We start from the raw sequence: 22,561 nt of genomic DNA, 5'->3' as shown, positions 1-22,561 counted from the left end.
CAACAGGTTTAATCAAATTTTCTCAGATCTTTCATTATTTTTGTTCATTTTATTTTATTTTTTGAGATGGAGTTTTGCTCATCGCCCAGGCTGGAGGGCAATGGCACGATCTAGGTTCACTGCAACCTCCACCTCCCGGGTTCAAGCGATTCTCCTGCCTCAGCCTCCCAAGTAGCTGGGATTACAGGCACCTGCCTGCACACCCGACTAATTTTTGTATTATTAGTAGAGACAGGGTTTCACCATGTTGGCCAGGCTGGTCTCGAATTCCTGACCTTAAGTGATCTGCCCGCTTCGGCCTCCCAAACTGCTGGGATTACAGGCATGAGCCACTGTGCCTGGCCCATTTTAAGGACTTCTTTTTAAAGACTAGTCAAATGCAGTAGTGGGAAGGTAGGGAAAGAATAGAACAAAGAGTTTAATCTGTAACTGTGAACAGTCAATTGAGATAACTTCCTACCTTTGGATCAGCCAGACTTTTCGTCTTAAAATGCCAATATCTAAAAGATCAGATTCAGCCAGGTGCAGTGACTCATGCCTGTAATCCCAGCTTTTTGGGAGGTTGAGGCGGGAGGATCACTTGAGGTCTGGAGTTTAAGAACAGCCTGGCCAACATGGTAGAACTCTTTCTCTGCTAAAAATACAAAAATTAGCCAGGTGTGGTGGTGGGCGCCTATAATCCCAGCTACTCAGGAGGCTGAGGCATGAGAATTGCTTGAATCCAAGAGGCAGAGGTTGCAGTGAGCCAAGATCTCACCACAGACCTCCAGCCTGGGCAACAGAGTGAGACTCTGTCTTAAAAAAAAAAAAAATTAGCTGGGTGTGCTGACATGTGCTTGTAGTCCTAGCTACTCAGGCTGATGTAGGAGGATTACCTGAGCCTGAGAAATTGAGGCTGCAATAAGCTGTGATTGTGCCACTGTACTCACCCTGGGTGACACAGTGACCCTCTGTCTCACCAAAAAAAAAAAAACCTGCAAAAATAATTTGCATACCTTGATCTCATTTATGTTTTAACATGTGTATGTGTGTATGTAGATAGATAACACATGCAGACACATATAGCCTTCCTTTCAAACATATATATACACATACATATATATATGCTTAGCCAAAGGGCTAAAGAGAAACTCCAACCTGTTAGCTGTGGTTATCTCCAGGAAGACAGAATAGACGAGAGAAAGAAGCACTGAATATCTTTAATAATTAAAATTAAAGAAAAGAAATACTATTTTAAACTTAGGAAGCAATATAAACTTCATTATTCTATATTCTCCAGCATTTTCTTATTACTCTATAGAATATTTCACAGCTTTAAGGAGTTAAGAAAATTTCAGTAAAATTGAAATCTAGCAGAGGAGATGGCATGGTTCTCTGAGTGTCTAAAAACTGTCCTTCCACATGTGATAGCCTGAGACAGTGATCATAAAGCTATGTCTGTAGGAACCCTGTGCTATAACATTCCACAGCAATGGGATCCACCTGGATAGGGTGGCCTCAAGCACTCAAGTCATTGTTCCAACAGTGACTTACAAAACATTTTCTGAGGGTTGAACAATCTATGGGAGAGAGTTTAACAGTCAGGGTTAAACTGGAGAAAGATGACTGTACGTGGGGCTATAATGGCATAGGTGGTTATGGGGGATGGCAAGGGAAGTCCCAGATCTGCAGGGCAGGCTGTCAACAAGGGCAGGCTGGAACTCTAGGACGTGAACAATGCTCTATTCCATAGGTGGAATCTCTTCTTCAGGGAAAGCTTCAGTTCTGTTCTTAACTTCTTTCAACTAATTCAATCAGGCCCACCCAATGATCTAGAATCATCCTCCATACCTAAAAGCAATGGATGATGGGCTTCAGACATATCTACAAAATACCTTAGAGCAACACCTACTTTTGTGTTGGACTGAATAACTGAGATGGCTGTAGTGATTGGCTACTTCTTCTGTCTGGTTTTCAGGGACTACACAGCCTGTCTCTCTGAATATCTCCTTTTCTCTCTAAGGGTTCCCTCCTGCTCGCCTCCCTTGTCAGCTGAATTCCTGGCTTACTCAGTTTCTGTTCTATAAGAATTTAACTTGCATGCAGCCCATCATACCCACCCCTTTCTTCACTTTCTATTTTATATTCTTAATCCTATGGCTAACGGGCATTTTTTCCCTCGAATTCCCCAAAGAGGGTCAATATCATTGTCCCTACTCATCTTTTCACCATGAAGAATGTTGATACTAAGGTGGTACTAGTGAGAATTAGCATGACAGCTATAAAACAGTTTATGAAGAATTAACTTAAAGAAAGTGAATGACTAGGTATGAAAGTTGCAAAAGGAAACTGAATTAAAAGCAAACCACCATTTTCTACACTGACTGGAGTTTTGCTCCTTGTTAACAGTTATACTTGAAGAACATATTGCATCTGAGCCTGGGTCTTACCCGGTGGCTGTACTTCCTTGCCTAACTGGCTGTCTCTTCTGTCCCTGGCCCTATAAACCAGTATGACTCACAAACATGTACCTAACAGCACTTAAACTCAAAGCCCAGCTTATGTTTCTCACCATCATCCCAGGACACTTTCACCTTATTTCTGTCCTACCTATGCTCTGATGAGCTCTGCTAGGTCAGTATTCTAAACTCCAGTCTCATGGAAATACCTCAATTCTAGTCTCTGTTGTTCTGGACTTTTGTTTTTGAGACAGGGCCTGGCCTACCCAGGCTGGAGTGTCATGGCATGATCTCGGCTTACTGCAATCTCCACCTCCCGGGCTCAAGGCTTCCCACCTCAGCCTCCCAAGTAGCCGAGACTACAGGCACGAGCCACCATGCCAAGCTAATTTTTGCCCTTTTTTTTTTTGTAGACACAGGAATTCACCATGTTGCCCAGGTTGGTCTTGAACTCCTGAACTCAAATGATCTGCCAACCTTGGCCTGCCAAAGTGCTGGGATTACAGGCACAAGCCACCACGCCCAGCTCTTGTTCTAGACTTCGAATTTTCATGTTTGTTCCTGAAATGTGCATGCTGGTTTTCCTCTACTCAGGCTTAGCTCAGCCCTGCAATTCCTGATGAAGCTGCTGTTTTGGGTAAGAACAGAACTCTACAGCACAAAGGCTACAGAATTTAATTTCACTTTCTGGTGACTGTGACTGGATAGGTTGGCCATATCTTCCTCAAGCAGAGGGAAATCTTTTTTTCTGTATCACATACCTTTCGAGTGCCTGCTGTTTGTTGAACCCCATTGTAGGTGCTGGTGCTGTGAAGTTAGTGAAAAACAGCCTTTCCCTTCAAAAATGCTCCTAGAGGAAGGAGAGACCAACGATACCCAATTTCAAACACAAAATCTGACACCATCATGCACAGAAACACATGGAGGATATCATCTTAAATCAGCTCACAGGTTCAAAGGCGGCTTCCGGGAGCTTATAGCACACTACGGCCTTAAACTCCTGGGTTCAAGTAATCCTCTTGACTTAATCTCCCAAGTAGCTGGGACTACAACTCCATGCCCCCATGCCTGGCTAATCTAAAATAATTTTTTAAAAGGGGAAGTATTAAGTTGGTGCACAAGTAATTGTGGTTTTGGCAAAACCGCAATTACTTTTGCACCAACCTAATAACTTAAGTTGAGGATGGTTGTGTGTTCCTCTAGTCCCAGCTACTCGAGAGGCTGAGGCAAGAGGATCACTTGAGTTTGAGGCTGTAGTGTGCTATAATCGTGCCTGTGAACAGCCACTACACTCCAGCCTGGGCAACATAGCGAGACCTTGTCTCTAACAAAAAAGTGGGAGTAACTTCATCAGACTTGCAATTTATTTATTTTATTGTTTATGTGGAGATTCTAATATGACAGAACAAACCTGTTACTTAGAAATGTCTGGCAGCAGTGTGGAGGATGACTTAGAAAGGGTGAACTGGAGACTAAAAGATTTCCTAAATGCTATTGCAGTTAGGCCTGGATAAAAGGGATAACGCCTTCATGATAAAAGGAGCTAGTGAATGCGGTGGGTGGGGGGTAGCATCTACCTTTGGCTGATCAGTTGGCACAGGTGAGGAAGAGGTTAATCCCAGGCACCAAGAGAGAAAATAGAGGAGAAAAGAAAACGGTGATAAAAACAATGAGTTTACTTTGGGACATACTGACAGGTAAATAATTGTATACAGAGGTATGAGTTGGAAACAATAAATTTGGTGGTTTCCAGCCTCATATTAATTCAATGAATCCATGCATGCACTTGAGGCCCCCAACATGGAAAGTCTGTAGAAATGAAAATGATAGATGATGGAGAAGCACAGATACGTGAATTATGGGAGCGGAAAGAATGATCCATGGTGAGTCTTGGAAGAGATACCCAAAGAGAAAAGGGAAACCAACAGAGTGGTTTATACAGAGACAAAAAATTAGCGAGTTTTCAGAAAGAGAGAGTGCTTACAGAGAGATAAGATAAAAAGTACTGATTGAATTTAACAATATAGAAGTAAATAAGGCATTTAGTAGAGTAGTAAACATATTGGATTGAAGACTGAAGGAGCAGTAAAAAATTGGGGATGATGAACAACAATCAGATATTGTTCTTTTGTGAAAGTTCTGTGTGAGAGAGAATGATAGGATTTGTATTGTTTATTTTGTCCATTATCGTCTTAGACGATTGTCTGAAACATAATAGGCCCTTGATATATGTTGTTCTGATGGACTGATTGAGCTTCTTAGACTGGGCTACCAATCAAGCCCATCAACAAATTCTTAATTCTCTCAACATTGCTTGGGACCAGGCCATCCACGGTAAATACCTACTTGCTCCATGGAGGGCAGGACAGTTTTACCCAGTCCATAGTGGGTGAGGTGAGTTGGTGCCTGGTATCAGAGCAGGCCGGGGGATTACACAGCCCATTTGTCAACAGTAAATTAGTCTGGTCTTACCAAGTTGACAGATGCTAAGATACTCATCAAAAGTTCGGGGTTACATAAGCCATAATTCCTAAACAATGTGAAGGTAGATTCAGGACATCAGGCAATTTGATAGATGAGGTTATGGCCCGGAGTCCAAGATACACTAGGGACTACGAGTTTTACAAGGGTCTAAAAACTATTTGAGACCTAAAACCCAACAAATGCCTCCAAAATACCCATCTCCCCAGTGTCAAATTCCTGCAAAACCAAAGTAAATAAATGTTGGATTAAATGTCAACAAAACACAACATGCTAATTAGCCAATTGTAATTCAACTCATATATTAGTTTTTTGTTTTTAATTTTTTTTTTTTTTTAGAGATGAGGTCTCACTATGTTGCCCAAGTTGGTCTCAAACTCCTGGTGTTAAGTGATCCTCCTGCCTCAGTCTCCCAAGGTGCTAGAATTACAGGTGTGAGCCACAGGGTCTGGCCATACACAAAAATTTATTTTGCAGGGTGGGCATGGTGTCTCATGCCTGTAATCCCTGCACTTTGGGAGGCCAAGGTGGCTGGAACACTTGACCTCAGGAGTTCAAGACCAGCCTGGCCAACATAGTGAAACCCTGTCTCCACCAAAAATAGAAAAAGTAGCTGGGAGTGGTGACGTAAGCCTGTAGTCCCAGCTGCTCAGGAGCCTGAAGCAGGAGAATCTCTTGAAGAGAGGCGGAGATTGCAGTGAGCTAAGATCGTGCCACGGCACTCCAACCTGGGTGACAGAGTGAGATTCCATCTCAAAAAAAATTAAAAAATAAAAACAAAGAATACTGTTGCATATGAATATGGGCAATTGATATGATGCATAGGATGGCCTTCTGTAGTGTGTGTGTGTGTGTGTGAGTGTGTGTGTGTGTGTGAGTGTGTGTGTGTGTATACACATATAAAATTTTATGTATATCAGCCAGGCGAGGTGGCTCACGCCTATAATCCCAGCACTGGGAGACTGAGGTGGGAAGATCACCTGAGGTCAGGAGTTCAAGACCAGCCTGGCCAACATGGTGAAACCCTGTCTCTACTAAAAACGCAAAAATTAGCCAGGTGTGATGGCAGACACCTGTAATCCCAGCTACTCAGGAGGTAGAGGCAGGAGAATCGCTTGAACCCGGGAGGTGGAGGTTGCAGTGAGCCAGGATCGTGCCACTGCACTCCAGCCTGGGCAACAGAGCGACACTCTGTCTCAAAAAAAAAAAAAAAATTATGATGTTTTAACATGTTAAAAAATCTTTCTGGCTAAAAGGAGACTGTCTCTCCTAGGGCCAGCCAATTCTTAGAGATAGCAGTCTCAGCCAGGAGCACATCTTTAATATGCAGACTAATCAGTCGAGAACCAAACCTCCTCTATCTGGTTCATAAACCCCAAGAGGCACTATTTCTCTACGTTAATCGTTCAGCAGTAGATACCAGGCACCTAGGAGCCAGGTGTCTAGTATACTCTAGGGGTACTCTAGACTATAGGCGTGGCTCCTAGTTGCCTGGTGTCTAGTGCTGGGATATCTAGATACTAGATATCTAGAGTACACTAGACACCAGGCAACTAGGAACCCTGCCTATAGTTTACAGTATTCAAATTAGCCAATTCTAAACTTACCCCACTCTGTCTTATGTCTCCCCTTTCCCAAAACTGTGAGAAACGCTCTGTCCCAAACCTTCGCTTGCCTCTGTCTTCAGCATCCTGACCACCGTGTTGTTTTCCATGTGGCCCTGCATGCCATGCCATGCCTCTGTGTCTCTGGATCCAGTATAATAAACTTTTCTTAAACCTCTCCTCTGACTGCTCTTGTGAACTCACCAGACTAATCATTCCAGAAAACAATACAAAACACTCCCAAAAGAAGGACCATCGAAGGCCCATAGGTCTTAAAATGGTTTTGCAACCACCTTGATCCATCACTAGTGAATTTATCTGAAAGTCGCCTCTTTCCCAAGGACATGAGCATGTCTCGTTGGTGAAAGATACCTTCACCCATCACCTAGGCTATACACTACACTGGGTATTCCCTTTAACCCCTGATTACAGTCCTTGTTTTATCAAGTACATATAGCAGACTTTTACTTTTCTTTTCTTTCTTTTCTTTTCTTTTTTTTTTTTTTTTGAGACGGAGTCTCGCTCTGTTGCCCAGGCTGGAGAGCAGTGGTGCTATCTTGGCTCACTGCAAGATCCACCTCCCGGATTCAAGCATTCTCCTGCCTCAGCTTCCCAAGTAGCTGGGACTACAGGCACCTGCCACCACGCCCGGCTAATTTTTTATGTTTTTAGTAGAGACGGGGTTTCACCGTGTTAGCCAGGATGGTCTCGATCTCCTGACCTCGTTATCACCCGTCTCGGCTTCCCAAAGTGCTGGGATTACAGGCGTGAGCCACCGTGCCCAGCCTTTTTTTTTTTTTTAAGCGACATAGTCTTGCTCCATTGCCCATTTCCCAGGCTGGAGTGCAGAGGTGTGATCATACCTCACTGCCACCTCGAATTCCTGGGCTCAAGCAATTCTACTGCCTCAGCCTCCTGAGTAGTTGGGACTCAAGGCGGGAGCCACTGTGCTTTGCTAATTTTTTTGTTGTTGTTTTTTAGAGATGGGGATATCATTATGTTGCCCAGACTGGTCTTAAACTCCTGGTCTTGAGTAATCCTCCTGCCTCAGCCTCCTAAGTAATAGGGACTACAGGTATGAACCACCATGCCCATCCCTATAGCAGATTCTTAATCATTCTAAGGTTTAACATTTTCTGGGGTTTTGGTGTTTGTTTTATTTGAGATAGGGTCTCCCTCTGTTGCACAGGCTGGAGCGCAGTAGTACAATTATAGCTCACTGCAACCTTGATCTCCTAGGCTCAGGTGATTCTCCCAGCTCAGCCTCCTGAGTAAGTGGGACTAGAGATGTGTGCCACCACACCCATCTCATTTTTTGTATTTTTTGCATAGACTGGGTTTCACCATGTTGCCCAGACAGATCTCAGACTCCTGGGCTCAAGCAATCCTCCTGCCTCGGCCTCCCCAAGTGCTGGGATTACAGGCGCTAGCCACCATGCTTGGCCACATTTTCTGGTTTTATTATTTCCCTAGAGGACTGCTTGAACTTTATTTTAAGACTGGTGTAAAGGAAAACATTACTTAGCTAGTGAGTAAGCCCAGCTGACTGTCCAGAATCTGTATTTCAGCATAGCTCTATTGTTATCTACTTTTTCATCACGTAGGAAGTAACTTCTGTTTCTTTATATAAAGGAAAAAAAACTGCCTTGAAGTGATATACTGTGTAAAAATTCACTGAAGTTGGAAAAAATGATTACTCTGTGGGATAAGGATATTAATAGGAAGCATACGATTCCATCAAAATGTTAACTTGGGATATGACTAAGAAATTGTACAAACATTTACACACTCAGGGATTTGGATATTCAGTAGGGTATAATGTTTCTTATTTCTTTAAGACTCTAGATTATTGTACCCCTACTGTTTACCTGATAAGTTAGGCTGGTCTTACATTGCTATAAATACCTGCCAAACCTGGTGGCTCACACCTGTAATCCCAGCACTTTGGGAGGCCGAGGCAGGCAGATTGCTGGAGCCCAGGAGTTCAAGACCAGCCTGGGCAATGTAGTGAGACCATGTCTCAATAAAAAAACCAAAAGGTTAGCTGGGTGTGGTGGTACATACCTGTAGTTCCAGCTACTCGAGAGGCTAAGGTGGGAGGATCACCTGAGCCCAGGAGGTCGAGGTTGCAATGAACCATGATGGCACCACTGTACTCCAGCCTGGGTGACAGCGTGAGATCCTGTCTCAAAAAAAAAAAGAAAAAGAAAGAAAGAAAGAAAGAAGGAAAGAGAGAAAGGAAGAAAGGAAGGAAGAAAGAAAGAAAGGAAGGAAGGAAGGAAGGAAGGAAGAAAGAAAGAAAGAAAGAAAGGAAGGAAGAAAGGAAAGAAAAGAAAGAAAAGAAAAGAAAGAGAAAGAAAGAGGAAGGAAGAATGGAAGGAAAGAAAAGAAAAGAAGAAAAGAAATATCTGAGCCTGCGTAATTAAAAAAAAATGGTTTAACTGGCTTATGGTTCTGCAGCCTGTACAGGAAGCATGACACAGGCATCTGCTTCTGGGGAGGCCTCAGGAAGGTTACAATTATGATGAAAGGTGAAGGGGGAACAGGTGTCTCACATGGTGGGAGCAGGAGCAAGAGAGTGAGGTGCCACAGTTTTAAACAGCCAGGTCTCATGAGAAGTCACTCCCTATTGTGAGGACAACACCAAGGGGATGGTGTTAAACCATCACGAGAAATCCACCCCCATGATCCAATCACCTCCCACCAGACCCCACCCCCAATAGGGGATTACGATTCAACATGACATTTGGGTGGAGGGCTTATATCCAAACTATATCACCCGGTTGTATAATCTCTCCTATGGCTCTTTATTATTATTATTATTATTATTTGAGACGGAGTCTTGCTCTGTTGCCCAGGCTGAAGTGCAGTGGCACGATCTCTGCTCACTGAAACCTCTGCCTCCTGGGCTCAGGTGATTCTCATGCCTCAGCCTTCCCAGTAGCTAGGATTACAGGTGTCTGCCACCATGCCTGGCTAATTTTTGTATTTTTAGCAGAGACGGGGTTTCACCATATTGGCTGGGCCGGTCTTGTACTCTTGACCTCAAGTGATCTGCCTGCCTCGGCCTCCCAAAGTGCTGGGATTACAGGCGTGAGCCACTGCACCCAGAATAGCTCTTATTATTATTATTATTTTTTAGAGACAGGGTTTGTTATATTGCCCAGGCTGGTCTTGAACTCTTTGCCTCAAGCAATCCTTTTACCTTGGCCTCCCAAAATGCTCTGATTACAGGCATGAACCTCTGTGCCCGGACCCAAGCTTTCATTTTATATCTTCATTACAAAAATCACTGTTCAAATCCTCTACTTAATGGCCAATCAGAACCTGGAAGAAAATATATATAATGAATCTGTCAGAGAATATGATTGGTCCACCAATCTTGCCTTGAGAGATCCCGTAGAGTAATTCACTTATCTACCAAGAGTATGCCATGGGGTAGAAGCTCTGGCTTTATCCTAAGCAACAGGCTTATACTTCTGTCACAAGCACAGCAAGAGTTGCAAAACTATCCACTATTTTTTTTTTTTTTGAGACGGAGTTTTGCTCTTGTTGCCCAGGATAGAGTGCAGTGGCGCAATCTCGGCTCACTGCAACCTCTGCCCTCCAGGTTCAAGCAATTCTCCTGCCTCAGCCTCCAGAGTAGCTGTGATTACAGGCACTCGCCATCACCCCGGGCTAATTTTTGTATTTTTAGTAGAGACAGAGTTTCATCATGTTGGTCAGGCTCGTCTCGAACTCCTGACCTCAGGTGATCCACCCGCCTTGGCCTCCCAAAGTGCTGGGATTACAGGCGTGAGCCACCACGCCCGGTCATCCAACAAATTGTATACGATACTCAGTGTACTTGATAAATTGTGGCATAAGTGAAAACATCAAACACCAAGAGATAATCCAAGCAAAATATGTTGACTGGTTTGCTTCTTTTTTTTTTTTTTTGAGACAGTCTTACTCTGTTGCCTAGGCTGGAGTTCAGTGGTGCAATCTCGGCTCACTGCAACCTCCGTCTCCAGTTTTCAACCGATTCTCGTGCTTCAGCCTCCCAAGTAGCCAAGACTACAAGCGACTGCCACCAGGCCCGACTAATTTTTGTATTTTTAGTAGAGATGGGGTTTCATCATGTTGGCCAGGCTGGTCCCAAACTCCTGGCCTCAAGTGATCTGCCTGCCTTGGTCTCCCAAAGTGCTGGGATTACAGGCTTGAGCCACCACGCCCAGCCGGTTTGCTTCTTATTATGTCTTTCCTACCTATTTCAGTCCAAATGAAGCTGTCCTCACAGAGTTAAGAGGAATTCTGGACAGAAATATAATGATAATTAATCATTAATCAGGCCGCTTTTTGGCCCCCTTCCTTGTAATTGATAGTCAGTAGCATTAGACACTGACTATTTGCATCCCCATTGTTCCTATAGATAGGGTCCCTGACATTAGAATCATAAGGCTTTTGTCCAAGAATTACTGAAGATGTTTTTCAGACCCCAATTCCAGCGAAACAGCTAAGCTAACCAGTTTGAATACCACCCCCCTACACCGAGAGAAGCCAAAGCAGCTTGAGAATGCAGTTTCTTCCTGTGTCCCATGACTTCACCTTGAACTCTGACCTATCAATGATCTCCACACTGTGGCTCACTCCAAAACCTTTAAAATCCTTAGCCCCAAACTACCTGGGGAGACAGGTTTGAGGTTTCCTCCTGTTTTCCTTGTTAGGCAGCCCTACGATTAAACCTTTCTTTGTTGCAACTTGGTATCTTGGTGCATTGACTTGCCATGTGCATTGGCTATTAATTAACTATTATTAATTAACTATTATTGGCTATTAATTATTATTAATTAACTATAATTAACCTATTATAGTTACATAAGTTAGAAGACTGCCCCTTTTCTTTCTTTCCTTCTTTCTTTCTTCTTTCTTTTTTCTTCTACAAACAAAATGACCAATGCAAAAGTATGTATTAATACCTTTTATCTGGCTAAAAGGTTAATAGCTATTGTTTGGTTAAAGGCTGTTAGGTAGAAAAAACTTAAATAAGCAGAGTAGAAGATTGTCCCTGTTCTTTCTTTTCTTTTTTCTTTCTTCTTTTTTTTCTACAAAATGACCAACGAAAAAGTATTTATTAATACATTTTACCTGGTTAAAAGGTTAGTAACTATTGTCTGGTTAAAGGCTGTTAGGTAGAAAGAAACTTAAGCAGAAAGATAGATTGTATGATGATCAAAATTATTTTAAAAGTTTAATATTATAAAATAGCTATTTTATGCATATATGTCTAGATATAAGAATGGACAATTAACAACCTATTATTTTCTCTCTCTCTCCTTTTTTTTTTTTTTTTTTTTTCCGAGATGGAGTCTTGCTCTGTCATCGAGGCTGGAGTGCAGTGGCGTGATCTCAGCTCACTGCAACCTCTGCTTCCCAGGTTCAAGCAGTTCTCCTGCCTCAGCCTCCCGAGTAGCTGGGATTACAGGCGCGTGCCACTATGCCCGGCTAATTTTTGTATTTTTAGTAGAGGTAGGGTTTCACCATGTTGTCTAGGCTGGTCTCGAACTCCTGACCTCAGGTGACCTGCCCGCCTCGGTCTCCCAAAGTGCTGGGATTACAGGTGTGAGCCACTGTGTCCGGCCTATTTTTTCTCTTTTTTAAAACTACCTAAAGTGAAGGAAGTCATGAACTCCTTGGATTTCCTCTCCAACAATCCCTTTCCATTCAGATACGCCCTTCGTGGCTCTTCTAGTCCACAAACCAGCATCCAGCCCCAGTAAAGATGAAAAAAAGAGTAGATACTTGAAGTACTGGCCTTCCTCTGAGTTCTTGGCCATTTCTAATACTTGATGCAGTGGGAAGGGCATGTAACCCAAAGACAGGTTCTGGGTACTTGCATTCTGTAGTTGAGTGTACAAGAGATGTTCCTACATTTCAGTCCATTTGGGTATTCATGTCTGCTTCATTGCTAGTTCTGTAAACTGAAATAACTCATGCATCCACATCCTGGCCCATAAAGATAATCACCAAATATTACCGATGCCTACAAAATCTGGGGAAAGTAAGAATGTCTCTCCTATTGATTTCATAAAAACAGTCAGAATCCTGGCAGGAACAGATGGCACACTTTACCTAGGAAACTTGAGAGGTGTTTAATAAAATAATGTTTGCAAAAGTGAAGCTTAAAGGAGCCAAAAAGAAAGAGTGAAGTGTCCTGGGGCTAGCAAGAGCTCAGGAGCTGTCCCATCCCTTTGCTTGAGAAGCCTGGGGAAGGTGTGATGACCAGGATCAGGAGGTGTTGACTGTAGCGAGGGGGCCACCTTGGGAACTTGCCTGAAGTCACATGTCATCAGGGAGCTAGGCACAAAGACTGGCTAGCTTGATGCATAGCAAGCTGTTGTAATCTTTGGACCATGAAATCTGCACAGCAGAAGTAACCACCTTTGAGTGCTAATAAAATCAAATCTGCCCCTAGGGTTTTAAAGTTGTCATGGTCCATGAAATTTGGTTTCTTTTTCCTTCTAATTTAAATCCTGCAGGGGCTTCATGTATCCTTTACCATAGATGAGATCTGGATACGAAATTAAGCCGAAAGAGATAGAGTACATTGAAATCTGTGAATTACAGAAGTTTGCAAAGACATTAACAAATATCTATGAAGTTGAATTAGTCTTAGGGGAAAAAAAATCAATGATAAAATAATAAAATTAGAAAGAACCTGTGGTGATCATCTACTTGTATTGCAAACCCCCACACTTATTTTTTCCTAAGAAGGTTTCAGTGACTATTTCTGGTAAGATGTGTCATATTGATTCACACAAAGATGAGATTTCATAAATATGTACCACAAGATAAATATGGCAATCACTTATACAGCAATGGAAACTTGAGCTTAAAATTCCATCTTCCATCCCAGGATGCCTCAGTTGTCCCATAGTTTTAATTTTATGCAAGCTACCATGAATCTTTCTTTGACACTGTGCCAGTGTTTTCATTCAGGCTTCCCTGAACATTGGCAGCTATCAGCTATGAAACAGTGATTCCAGATGAACCAGTGTGTGAAAGGTTGTAGTGTACTCTGAGAATTTAAGAACCTAAATTTGAGAAACACTGCCTTGGCCAGTTTCAGAAGATGCCAGTTCTCAGCCAGTACGGGGTCTCAGTAAAGCTAAGTGATTATCCTTGACACTAGACACAGAAGTAGTACCCTTCTTATTATAGTCTGTAGGAAGTATAGACTTTCTACAGGCAGATCAAAGTCCAGCATCCAAGTCTGTACACAGATGTGCACATCTGTGAGTTCACTTGCCCTGAGTCCTGGGGATGAGGTAGGTATTCAGGAAATGACTCCAGTTCATCTGTCTCTGGCTCCTATTATATATATTTGTTTGCTCTGTAGTAATTAGGCAAGGAAGGAGGACTGTTAAAGCTCAAAGAGATTATTTTGTTCCAGAAAATTCGTTTTATAATTTAAAGTAAGAAATATATCTTTCATGATGGAGGATCAGATGTTTAAAAATAGTAAATCAGAAAACAAGTCACCATGAGGGTGTCGATTCCAAGTATAGAAAGGATGCATTGCTTTACATTAACTGGCAGAATAGGAGTCCACAGCTTGTTTCCTCCAGGGGATATTTTGAATTGTAAAATCTGAAAAAAAAATAGATGTGATATGTAAAGAAAGTTGTAAGAAATGCTTCTTTCGTCACAAAAGACTGCTTCCTCTTTGGTGAGATGGTACAGTGGTGTGACAAGAAACGTAAACGCTGGAGATAGAGTGAATTAAAACTTAGTGGCTATGTTCCCTTGGCAAATCACTCAAACCTTCTGTGCCTTGGTTTTCTGATTTATAAAGTGAGGATAATAACAGTACTTGCTTGGTGGGGCAGCTGTTAAGATCATACGAGTTCACACATATGAACACTTAGTACCTGGTACATGATGAGTACCCTATATGTGTTTTCTGTTTTTATTATTTCTACCATCCGACTCAGTACATATAACCAAGTGTATATAAAATGTATTGTTCCTGTTCGTTTAGAAGTCTACCTCCACTAATTATACTGAGAGTTCCTCGCAGGAATAAGCACTGATGGTATATTTGGAGGAATAAAAAAATCTATAACTTTGCTGCTCAGGAAGAAAAAGGTAGTCAGGATTAGAGCCATAGCTCTGGAATAATAAATAATAATAGCTATCATTTATTGAATACTTATAATATGCCAAACAGTTCTAAATGCTTCACATATATTATCTCATTTGATTTTCATAATGACCCTGATGATGAGTTACTTTATTATACTCGTTTTGTAGAGGAAAACTGGCGCACAGACAGATGAAGTAACTGCCGAAGGTCACACAAGCAGGATGCCACAGTGCTAGAATTTGAGCAGCCCTGTGGCTCCGATCTGCAATCACAGTTGTCATTATATTATCATAATATTCATATTTTATAGAGTGGGCTGAAATTCAGCCAGTACAACAGAGTGTGACCAGACTGGTTGTCTATTTGGTTGATACCCTGTTCTGATTTAGTTGGTGCTTGGATGATATCAGTTGTTAAATAGATTATGACTATTACTCCTGATTATAAGTTGAAGCTGTGACAATAAATGAAGTCTCCTGGGAAGTGTATTTATGAGTAAACTAATATTTAAGCACCAAGAAAGCAAAGATAATGTTTGTTTTTTCCCCTTCCATATTCTCAGTTCCTAGAAAAGACTATTTTTACTCAATCTATTGAATGAATGAATGATTAACAGATGATAACCTTGTAAAACATCTCTATTTAGGGCTGGACAGAGTAAAAGAAACCTAGAGAAGAAAAATAAGAAGACAAGATAGAGGACAATATATGTTATGCATGTCAAGGAGTTTTAAGAATAATGTCGGCCCTGTGCGGTGGTTCATGTCTGTAATCCCAGCACTTTGGGAGGTCAAGGCCGGCGAATCACTTGAGGTTAGGAATTCAAGACCAGCCTGGCTACTTGGGAGGCTGAGGCAGGAGAATCTTTTGAACCTGGGAGGAGGTTGCAGTGAGCTGAGATCACGCCATTGCACTCCAACCTGGGTGACAAGAGTGAAATTCCACCTCAAAAAATAAAATAAAAATAAAATAAAGAAGAATAGTGTCGTCAAACACATGGATGCTACAAATAGGTAAAGGAAGATAACGATAGAACAGAACCCATGAGTGTCTTTAGCAAAGGATTTCCAAAGGAGTGAGGAGCAGAAGATAAGGACATAGACTAAAGAGTATACACTATTATTATTGAGAAACTTGGCAGAGAAGAAAAGAACACATGTGCCAAGCACAGTGGCTCATCCCTGTAATCCCAGCACGTTGGGAGGCTGAGGCAGGCGGATTGCTTGAGCCCAGGAGTTCAAGACCATTCTGGATAACATGGGGGAGACCCTGTCCCTAAAATATATATATATTTTTAATTAGCTGGGTGTGGTGGTGCACTCTGTGGTCCTAGCTACTCAGGAGGCTGAGGTGGGAGGATCACTTGAGCCCAGGAGGTTGAGGCCACAGTGAACGGTGATCGCACCACTGCACTCCAGCCTGGACGACGGTGAGACTCTGTCTCAAAAAAACAACAAAACAATAGAAGAGGACACATGTGAGTAACACATGCCTGGAGAATAGAGGGAAGATGATCTTTTTTATCTGGTTTTTAAAGTTCCATTAGTGACAGTTTGAAAATTCTAATAGATCTTAGGAACTCCACAAAATTCTTCTAAAGTTCACCTGATAGAAGAAACATGTAGCCAACACCAAAAAAAATTCTGTAACAGAAGAGCAGTGATGGAGCTTACCTTTTAGTTACTTGGCCTCCTCATTTCCGTGTTTCTCCTCTACCTCAGCTGGGACTCCCTTGGTCACACACTTGCATTTGTTATCGATTGTAACTACTTTTCTTTCAAAATAGTTAATCCATCCTGTGTCTGACAATAACATACTTATTTTAATTTTATTTTTTTTAAGATGGAGTCTCGCTCTGTTGCCCGGGCTGGAGTGCAGTGGCATGATCTTGGTTTACTGCAACCTCCACTTCCTGGGTTCAAGTGATTCTCCTGCCACAGCCTCCCAAGTAGCCGGGATTACAGGCATGTGCCACCATACCTGGCTAATTTTTTGTATTTTTAGTAGAGACAAGGTTTCACCATGTTAGCCAGGATGGTCTTGAACTCCTGACCTCATGGTCCGCCTGCCTCAGCCTCCCAAAGTGCTGGGATTACAGGCGTGAGCCACCGCGCCTGGCCTCTAATAACACTATTCTTTAGCTTGTTTGTTTAAGCACACACACTCCACTTATTTGATGACCTTATCAAGATGGCTGGTTCAATACCTTTCTGGCTTTTCCCAACATACCAGCCCTCTCCTTTCTCCATTTTCCTTCTTATCCAGCTCAGAGACTCCTTCCTACCCGAAGCTGCTTTCCTGTCAGTCTTTTCATTGATTCCACCTGCCAAAATTCTAAACCTGGTTAGCCCTAACCATCAGCATTCTCCATGCCTGCACCTGAGCAGCTGAGCGCTAGAGACAGTCACACAATAGATCAGAGACTATAAAATTATAACCACTATGGGCTCACTCCTGTAATTCTAACACTGAGAAGCCAAGGCAGGAGGATTGCTTGAGGACAGAAGTTTGAGACCAGCCTGGACGACGACGACAACAACAACAACAACAACAACAACAACAAATGAGCCAGGTGCATGCCTGTGGTCCCATCTACTTGGGAGCTGAGGCAAGAGGATCCCTTGAGCCCAGGAGGATAAGGCTGCAGTGAGCTATAATTGTACCACTGCACTCCACCCTGGGCAACAGAGTGAGATCCATCTCTTAAAAAAAATTAAGACCACTATAAACTTATAACCAACATCCCAAATGGACTCATAACTCTAGAGTATAGTAAATCTGCTCTAGGCCAGGCTCTGTAATCTCAGCACTTTGGGAGGCCAAGGCAGGTGGGTTACTTGAGGTCAGGGGTTTGAGACTAGCCTGGTCAACATGGTGAAACTCCGTCTTCACTAAAAATGCAAAAATTAGCTGGGTGCATGCCTATAATCCCAGCTACTCGGGAGGCTGAAGCAGAAGAATCACTTGAACCCAGCAGGTGGAGGTTGCAGTGAGCTGAGATTGCACCACTGCACTCCAGCCTGGACAACAGAGCAAGGCTCTGTCTCAAACAAACAAACAAAAAGATCTGCTCTATTTATCTTGTCAGCTCACTCTCCCAGCCCCAAGTGGCTGGAGATGGAGATGAATAAGTGTATTTATTTATTATTTATTTACTTATTTATTGAGAGACAGGGTTTGCTCTGTCACCCAGGCTGGAGTACAGTGGCATGATCACAGATCACTGCAGCTTCAAACTCTGGGGCTCAGGTGTTCCTCTCGCCTCAGGATCTCAATCAAGTAGCTGAGACTACAGGCATATGCCACCACACTTGGCTAATTAAAAAACATTTTTTTTTGTAGAGACAGAGTCTCACTATGTTGTCCAGGCTAGTGGTCTCAAACTCCCAGGCTCAAGTGATCCTTCCAAGGCTGGTCTGGAATTCCTAGATTCAGGCAATCCTCCCCCTTTGTTCTCACATAATGCTGGGATTACAGGAGTCAGCCACTGAGCCTGGTTCACAACTTATTAAAGTTTCTTTTTCTTTTTCCTTTTTTTTTTTTTTTTTTTTTGAGATGGAGTCTAGCTTTGTCACGCAGACTGGAGTGCAGTGGCACGATCTCGGCTCACTGCAACCTCCACCTCCTGGGTTCAAGGGATTCTCCTGCCTCAGCCTCCTGAGTAGCTGGGATTACAGGCATGTACCACCACACCTGGCTATTTTTTTTTTGTATTTTTAATAGAGATGGAGTTTCACCATGTTGGCTAGGCTAGTCTCAAACTCCCGACCTCAAGTGATCCACTTGCCTCAGCTGCCCAAAGTGCTGGAATTACAGGAGTGAGCCACCTGTAATCCCATTCTTCTCCTGCAGCCCCCATGTTCAATTCATTATCTTCCCTACTTTTACATGCTAATAACTCTCTTGATTCCATTCCCTTCTCTATATATCTACTATCTTATCCTGATATCATCTCATGCCTGTCCTAGAGTGGAGGAAAGGCAGGATGTGAAAAGAAGAGGCATCTGTTCTTTGGTTTGAGTGACTGGGTAAATGCTGGAGTCATTTTACAAAATCCAGAATATCTACTTTTAGGCTGGGCTTGGTGGCTGTCGCCTGTAATCCCAGCAGTTTGGGAGGCCGAGGTGGGTAGATCATTTGAGGCCAGGAATTCAAGACCAGCTTGGCCAATATGGAAAACCCTGTCTCTACTAAAAATGCAAAAATTATCCAGGTGTCGTGGTGCATGCCGGTAGTCCTCAGCTACTAGGAGGCTGAGGCATGAGAATCGCTTGAACCCTGGAGGTGGAGGTTGCAGTGAGCTGAGATCATACTGCTGCATTCCAGCCTGGGAGACAGAACAAGACTCTGCCTCGAAAAAAAAAAGAATATCTACTTTTTAAAAATTGAGTTTGAATTGCTTCTGCCTTCATGATTGCAGATGTTGTGTGTGTAGGGAATTCAATATAATTTTCTTAGGAGAGAGGCCTAATTAAATATGCAGATTTAGAAGATGTCAACATAAAGGTGGTTGGAATATGAGAATTCCTATTGCAAGTGTATATTATGAGAAAAAGCCACAGATACACTCTAGAGAATACCATCATTTAAAGACAAGTAGAGGAAAAGAAAACGTAAAGAAATTGAGGAAGAATAGTCAGGGTTAAGTTGTTTCCACTCACTCTAGACAACCAGTGAGTGGCACTTCCCACAGGAAACCAACGTTACGTGTTATTGTTGCTGTTTCTTTCTTTTTTTTTTTTTTAATGGCTATCTTCTTCTAAGGAGGTTGCATGAATATTTAAGCAAATACTTGATATCTATAGTTCAATTAGCTGCCATGTTATGATGACATACAAGTAACCTATGGAGAGGTTCCTACATGGCAAGGAACTGAGTCCTGCCCACAGCCACGTGAGTGTGCTGTCTTGGAAGCAGATCCTTTGACATGAGCCCAGCCTTCAGAAGAGCAAACCCCTGCAGACAGCCTGACTGAAACCAAATGTGAGACCTGAGCACCAAGGTAACCCACTCCCAAACTCCTGATCCACAGAAACTGTGAGATAATTAGATGTGTCTTGCGTAAGCCACTAAGTGTTGGTATAATTTGTTCCACTGCAACAGATAATCAATATGACAGAGAGAAATAAGAGTTTCTGGCATTCAAGTTTCTTTCTTCTTAAGCCACATATCATTTTAATTTTAAAGCTCAGACAAGTTAATGTATTTGTCCAGGGTTACAGTGTTGAAGTGACAGAAGTATGAAAATTCTTAGGCTTTCTGACATATAGACAGTGCTCCTTGTACCTTCTCACATTGCTTTTAATAATTCTAAATAATTCCCTTTTCATCATTTATTAAATGATTGCTGTAGACAAGTAGGTCTTTCATTAGCCATTAACATAGGTGCTGGCAATATAAAGGTGAAGAAAGTGAGTCTAGTGGATTAGTAAAAAATAGAGCTATGGGATGATGGAATACTGGAGAAATCAGCTCGATAAGAATAATGGACAGGAGGCCAGGTGAGGTGGCTCACGCCTGTAATCCCAGCACTTTGGGAGGCCAAGGTGGGAGAATCACTTGAGGCCAGGAGTTCCAGGCCAGCCTGACCAACATGGTGAAACACCATCTCTACCAAAAAAACAAAAATTAGCCATGGCACACTCCTGTAATCCTAGCTACTAGGTAGTCTGAAGCACAAGAATTGCTTGAACCCAGGAGGCAGAGGTTGCAGTGAGCTGAGGTCACACCACTGCACTTCAGCCTGGGCAACAGAGTGAGATCTTGTCTCAAAAAAAAAAAAAAAAAAAAAAGGAAGAAGAAGAAGAGTGGACATGAGAAGAGTCAGATAGCAAAACCACGGGGAGCAAGGGCATCAGAAGAGGTGTGTTTTGGCAAGAAAAAAGTTAAAAAGATTGAGAAAATTTATATCTACCTCAGGGATCAGTCAAGTCAACTCAAATTTATTCTTCTAGTATTATGATTGGAGGCATGGAATTACTTAATATGTTATCTATTTCAATTTTTAGGTCCTTTCTATATTGCTTCATAACTTTACTTCTCACATAGTTTTTTTTTTTTTTTTCCAAATACACTTTTTGTTTTTCTTAGAGATGGGGTCTTGCTTTGTTGCCCAGGCTGGTCTCGAACTCCTGGGCTCAAGCTATCCTTCCTCCTCAGCCTCCCAAAGTGCTGGGATTATAGACAGCCACCACACCTGGCCCTCATATAGGTCTTATATTGCTTATCACTCATGTTTTTATGATTAATCTATAACAACTTCCCAAATCCCAAATAAATTCCCAAATTTGAAATTATTCAAATCAGCAAAAAATGTTAATGCACAAATACAATGACAGACGACGAGTAATTGGAGTATGGAGTGTGAAGGAATCTATTCACATATATGACAAAGCTACAGATTTTTCTTTCCTTTTTTTTTTTTTTTTTTTTTTGAGAAGGAGCCTTGTTCCAGTCACGCAGGCTGGAGTGCAGTGGCACCATCTTGGCTCACTGCAACCTCCACCTCCCACATTTAAACGATTCTCCTTCCTCAAGCTCCTGAGTAGCTGGCATTACAGGCATGCACCACCATGCCTGGATATTTTTTGTACTTTTAGTAGAGACAGGGTTTCACCATGTTGACCGGGCTGGTCTCGAACTCCTGACCTCAGGTGATCCGCCCGCCTTGGCCTCCCAAAGTGCTGGGATTACAGGCATGAGCCACTGTGCCTGGCCAAAGCTACAGATTTATATAAAATTTAGCTCTCAGCTTCTTCAAAACCAAAACGTATGAGAATTTTTTTTTTTTTTTTTTTTTTTGAGATGGAGTCTCGCTCTGTCGCCCAGGCTGGAGTGCAGTGGCCAGATCTCAGCTCACTGCAAGCTCCGCCTCGCGGGTTCCCGCCATTCTCCTGCCTCAGCCTCCCGAGTAGCTGGGACCACAGGCGCCGCCACCTCGCCCGGCTAATTTTTTGTGTTTTTAGTAGAGACGGGGTTTCGCCGTGTTAGCCAGGATGCTCTCGATCTCCTGACCTTGTGATCCGCCCGTCTCGGCCTCCCAAAGTGCTGGGATTACAGGCTTGAGCCACCGCGCCCGGCCGAGAATTTTTTAAAATAATGTTTACATTGTTATTCTTGTGTAGTATAAGGAAACATATCAGCTCATGTGAGAAACTGCCTTCCATCTTTGAGGGGATTTTTTTCACACACACACACACATATATATGTGTCTTGATCTGTCACTCAGGCTGGAGTGCAGTGGTGTGTTCTTGGCTCACTGCAACCTCACTGCAAGTGATTCTCCTGCCTCAGCCTCCTTAGTAGCTGGGATCACACGCATGCGCCACCTCATCCGGCCACTTTTTATATTTTTAGTAGAGACGGGGTTTCGCCATGTTAGCCAGGCTGGTCTTGAGCTCCTTACCTCAGGTGATCTGGCTGCCTCAGCCTCCCAAAGTGCTGGGATTACAGGTGTGAATCACTGCTTCTGGCCCCCCAATATCAATATTTTTGTAAGAACAATTTATAAGCAGTATCTATCACAGCAGTTAAAAAAATGCGTAGTGTTCATATGGACAACTAGTAAGTTCCCAACTCTTTTCATGCCCCAGAAAGAGACTGCCTGATTCCCACACCAACCCAGGAAGGGCAAGCCGGTCAAATGACCGAGACAATCTGACTCCGTTATGGTGATCTATTGATTCCTGGCAGATCCTGAATGCCTCAGGAGAAGAAAGAAAGCACATTAAGTTTTAGTCCCATTTCTGCCATGGTATTTTCTATCTGACCCTGGCCAAGTTGCATGTTTATTTCCTAGTTTTCTCATTATGGCAGGGACGCTCTGTCTCTACGTGTTCTCCAAACTTCACTTTCTTTTTTTCTTTTTAACTTTTAATTAATATATAATAGTTAAAAATATTTTCAGGGTAAAT

General features: G+C 42.6%; 1 long non-coding RNA gene across 2 annotated transcripts; it reads right to left on the bottom strand.

Annotated features, from left to right (window-relative positions):
* Positions 1–3,205: 3,205 nt before the first annotated feature.
* Positions 3,206–14,191, bottom strand: LOC126931404 (uncharacterized). 2 transcript variants are annotated; one of them, XR_007717846.1, is made up of 3 exons: positions 14,045–14,191; positions 9,729–9,850; positions 3,206–3,288 (listed from the first exon to the last, which is right to left on the bottom strand). It is a non-coding gene; the product is annotated as an uncharacterized LOC126931404 (long non-coding RNA). The 2 variants fall into 2 exon arrangements; XR_007717847.1 differs by lacking the exon at positions 14,045–14,191 and adding an exon at positions 11,187–11,272.
* Between the last annotated feature and the right edge of the window lie 8,370 nt (positions 14,192–22,561).

Source organism: Macaca thibetana, chromosome 11 (assembly GCF_024542745.1).
Source record: "Macaca thibetana thibetana isolate TM-01 chromosome 11, ASM2454274v1, whole genome shotgun sequence".
NCBI classification, from domain to species: Eukaryota; Metazoa; Chordata; class Mammalia; order Primates; family Cercopithecidae; genus Macaca; species Macaca thibetana.
This window is presented reverse-complemented; position numbering and strand designations above follow the sequence as displayed.